At 44.9% G+C, this 4927-nt stretch overlaps 1 pseudogene; it reads left to right on the top strand.

Moving 5' to 3' along the window:
* Nucleotides 1–678: 678 nt before the first annotated feature.
* Nucleotides 679–2191, top strand: LOC143436482 (putative sperm motility kinase W pseudogene; annotated as a pseudogene).
* Nucleotides 2192–4927: the final 2736 nt, after the last annotated feature.

Genomic DNA, 4927 nt, shown 5'->3' with positions numbered 1-4927 from the left:
CAACAAGGCCATTCTCTGCTACATATGTGGCTGGAGGCATGGGTCCCTACATTTGTACTATTTGGTTAGTGGTTTAGTCCCTGGGAGCTCTGGGGGTGGGTGTTGGTTGGTTGATATTGTTGTTCTTCCTATGGGGTTGCAAATCTCTTCTGCCTCTTCAATTTTCTCTCTAACTCCTCCATTGGGAACACAGTGCTCAGTCCAATAGTTGGCTGGGAACATCTGCCTCTGTATTTCTCAGGCTCTGGCAGAGCCTCTAAGCAGACAGCTATATCAGACTCTTGTCAACAAGCACTTTGTGGCATTCACAATAGTGTCTGAGTTTGGTGTCTGTATATGGATCCATTATTATGTATAATGTATTATGTATACCATTATTATCTATAATGAATCCCCAGGTGGGGCAATTTCTGGTGGACCTTTCCTCCAGTCTCTGCTGCACACTTTGGCTCTGTGTGTGTTCCTGTAAGTATTTTGTTCCCCCTTCTAAGAAGGACTGAAGAATACACACTTTGGTCTTTTTTCTTGAGCTTCATGTGGTCTGTGAATTGTATCTTGGTTATTCTGAGCTTTGGGGCTAATATCCACTTATCAGTGAGTGTATAAGACTGTGGACCATCGTGCTGTATTTGTCCATACAGAGCAGGAAGCTGTTTTTGGTAACTTGTGGGACTCCTTCATAACTGTCTAATTTGTGAGGTATTGGGTACTTCTACCTCACAACCTGTGTGCAGCCTAGCACAGGGAACACTTAGCCTCATGGCCAGCAACTCCAAAAAGAAGAATTTGGGGAGTCAGTATAGAATGCTTTTCTATCTTGGCAAGGGTGCATTTTGCACTGTGAAATTGGCCTGGAATCTGACAAGTAAAGCCCTGGTTTTTATAAAAACAGTAGATATAACCAAGAAGAACATAGGCAGAAAGAGCAACATTGGGGACACTAAACCATCCTAACATCATTCACCTCTTCCAGGTTCTAATGACATCAAGGCACATTCACTTTGTAATAGAGTATGCTCTGGGAGGAAGGTTATTGGAATTATTACAGGAGAATGGCTCGCTGCAGAAGGGAGAGCCAAAGAAAATATTTGGGCACACAGTGGCAGGGATAAATATTGCTGCAAATTGTCATTATCCATTGAGACATTAAATGTATTGATAGATGCAGAGGGCAATGTGAAGTTAACAGACTTTGGGCTGTCCATCAAATGCAGACCTGGCAGCTTACTGAAATAGAAGTGTGGGACAAAGGTCTTTCATGCCCAGAGCTGGTACTAGGGGAGCCATATGATGGCAAGAAGATAGATGTGTGGAGTTTGGGCAAGCTACTGTATTTTATTAACACTGGGTACTACTTCTTCACAGGAAGCACCGGGAAAGAGATGGAGAATAAGATCACAACTGGAACCTATAACATTCCACCTTACTTCTCTGTGCAACTTGAAACCTAATTCACCAGATCTTCATAGTATCCCCAGAGATGAGGCCCTCCATTGAAGACATTGAGAGACATCTATGGGTAGGGAAATGTGACATAAATATACTAACTGATAAATACCCAGATTCCAACATCATACACATGCTCTGTGACATGGGGTTTAATGCCAATGACATCTTGGAATCCCTGCATAAAAACCGGTTCAATGAAAAAATGGGGACATACTTACTTTTAACAGAGCAGGTACGCAAAGGGATTGAGCATACATCAACCATGTCAGCCAAGCCTGTGGATCCCTGCCCTACATCACCACCATCACCAGCATATATCTCTAATTCTGGTCTTCCCCTAAAATGAAGGGCCAGTAAACCCATCCTTGGCCTCCTCCACATCTGTCCTTCAGGACAGAAGAGGCCTGTTGCCCTGACACTATCAGGACACAAGGTGGCCAGAAGTGTCTCCATGCCTCCCATTGCGATACACTGTCCCACGAATAAATGCCATGCTTCCACCTGTGCCCTCCATTCTGGAGCTGCGGCTGCCCCATGTGTCTTTAGCACCATATTGGGAGATAAAATATGCCTGCCACCTGAACAAGACTTTGCTGTGGAAACATCAACTCCCCCTCTGAAGACTGGGTGCTTCAAGAGACTAGGCAGGAGAATCAGGTGTGGCCTATCAAAACTCTTACGCTTCTTCCTGCCTCCAACCACAAAAACCCAGCAGCACTTGTCCTTAAAATGGCTCCCCTGAAGCAGGGCAGATGCAGAACGCAATCAAAGGGCAGGCAGGTATGGAAGTGTGCATCTCAGCTCTGAAGTTTTTTGTCTCTCTTTTATTCATGTCTTCTCATTGGAAAAATGAAAAAAGGGTACTTTTGGGGTCTCTTGGGATGCTCAGATGTATTTCTACTCCAGCTGGATTAGCCAGCTCCTTGGCTTACCATCTGAGGAAGAAATCTTGTTGGATAATGCCTAGGTGGTATCTGATACAATTAAACTAGCAGTAATCAGCAAGTGACTGAGTATAGCCAGGGTAAAGTGGGCATGCAGAACTCTCCTCCATGCTGAACATATTCAGATAGACACTGTGCTTGGGGATCTAGTGCCTGGCAGAGCGACCATGGTCAAAGTACAAAAGGGACAGCTCAGTGACTTCCTACAATTCAACTGGACAGGCAGAGTGTGCAGAACCCTGTGAAATCTGACATTGCTGCTTGGATACCTACATGGGGAAGCAGATCTGGATACCCAGTTCCTGTGTATCAGGCATGCCCCTTAGAGAGGAGATGGTTGTGGTGTCTCCAGAATCTCACTGTGGCATTTAGAGCCTCGGCATACACTATTATGCTAGTCTTATGGAAAGGGTCCATAACTTCTCCCATCTCTGCACTTGATCCAGAGTCCTTCCCTCCTGAGACCTTCGGCTCTTACATTAGTGTCATCCACCAAGAGAGTTCTCATTCAGTAGGAGTTTCACAGAAGGGATGAGACTGCCGATGTCCATGGTACCAGGTTGAAGTCCCCCTCAAGTCTAATGTGTTTCCCTCCTTCAGCTTCTCTTCTGCAGATGATGGTGCTGTGGTACAGAAGCTGGTGCTTGCGAGGCCAGGAAGGTCCTGGATCCTTGACTATGAGGGCAGTGGTTCATTGGGGCTGAGGATCACACCTCAGAATCACAACACTGAACTAGAAACACAAAGTAAAATTCTCCTACCTGAGCAAGGTATGCTTAAAAGAGGGGAGGCTATTGTACACAGGGACCAGTGTCTAGATAGAACCTAATGTGATGATCTGGTGCCTGGCAGAGGATCAATTGCCAAGGCTCTAATGGGCCACCTCAAAGTATCCCTGCAGTTTAGAAGGACACCAGGGCCTGAGCTCTGTGGTTGCTGTTCAGTGTGGAGCATCTGCCAAGAATGGAAACCAGCATCTATAGACAAGCAAGAGGCTGAATTCCCACACTTAGGTGAGATGTGAGCCTACTTTCTAGATTGTCTATGTCAAGTGGTGTGACCTGCCCTTTTGTCAGTTGCCATTCAATAGGCATAGTGATGTGCAAGGCTCTTCCTAGGTACTAGTTCCCAGGATCATTAGTGTGATGGACAAGCTGTGCATGAGGAGGTGACATTCTGGCAGAGTCCAGGACATTCGGGAAGACAAAGGTGGTGATGTAAATCCACATCAAAACAGGTAAAAACAGTAATGAAACTGGTAGTTCCCATCCTAGTACAGGTTGTTGGCAAACACTGTCCCGCAGAAAACAGATCTTCTGGGCAGAGACTGGACAGGAAGGAGGCCTGAGACAGAGGGCCATGGGAGCAGCCATGTGACTTGCAGCCATTATGAATGACTGGATCAGAGGAGTGCCTGTGAGAGTGTGAGTTGTATGGACACCCTAAAGGAAATAGGTTGTAATTCATCTCTTGGCGAAATGGTGTTCTCCACTCAGATCACAGGCCCTGGGAGTGTTGTATCTTTAGGCTAGGGAAGTTTTCCTCTACAATTTTGTTGAAGATATTTACTGGCCCTTCAAGTTGGGAGTCTTCATCCACATCTATACCTATTATCCTTAGGTTTGCTCTTCTCATTGTGTCCTGGATTTCCTGGATGTTTTGGGTTAGGAGCTTTTTGCATTTTGCATTTTCTTTGACAGTTGTGTCAATGTTTCCCATGGTATCTTCTGCACATGTGAGTCTCTCTTCTATCTCTTGTATTCTGTTGGTGATGCTTGCATCAATGACTCCTGGTCTTTTTCTTAGTTTTTCTATCTCCAGGGTAGTCCCCCTTTGAGATTTCTTTATTGTTTCTACTTCCATTCTTAGATCCTGCACAGTTTTGTTTAATTCCTTCACCTGTTTGGTTGTGTTTTCTTGAAATTCTTTAAGGGAAACATTATTTAAGATTTTTTTCTTAAGTCAGTGTATGTGTCCATTTGTACACATGAGTGCAGTTCCTGCAGAGGCCAGAAGAGGGCGTCAGGTCCCCAGGAGCTGGAATGAGATAGTTGTGAGCCTTTGTATGATACCTGACCTCAGGTCCTTTGGGACAGCACAGCTGCTGTAACACATTGAACCATCTCTCCATCTATGTATACACAAATATACACAAGTGCACATGCATGCACATAATACATGTACACACAACACACACAGGTGGACATGCATGCACATACATGTACCACAACACACAGGTGCACATATGTGCACACACATGCACACATCACATACAGAGATACATATGCATTCACACACATGTACATCCACCACATACACATGTGCACACACCACACACACAGGTGCACATGCATGCATATACAGCAAAACCAAAATCATTCCAAGGCATACCATTTCTATCCTTTATTTAATAACAGTAACAATAAGCTAAGTCTGGGGTAGCATCCACCGTGCAGCAAACTATCCTGGTAACTCATTCATTCTTCAAAACAGAGTGACCGCCACTATCCACTTCTCGGAAGGAAAATGGTTTT

The sequence above is a fragment of the Arvicanthis niloticus genome, chromosome 22 (assembly GCF_011762505.2).
Source record: "Arvicanthis niloticus isolate mArvNil1 chromosome 22, mArvNil1.pat.X, whole genome shotgun sequence".
Classification (NCBI taxonomy): domain Eukaryota; kingdom Metazoa; phylum Chordata; class Mammalia; order Rodentia; family Muridae; genus Arvicanthis; species Arvicanthis niloticus.
The sequence above is the reverse complement of the archived record's forward strand: the minus strand, read 5'-3'. Positions and strand labels throughout refer to the sequence as shown.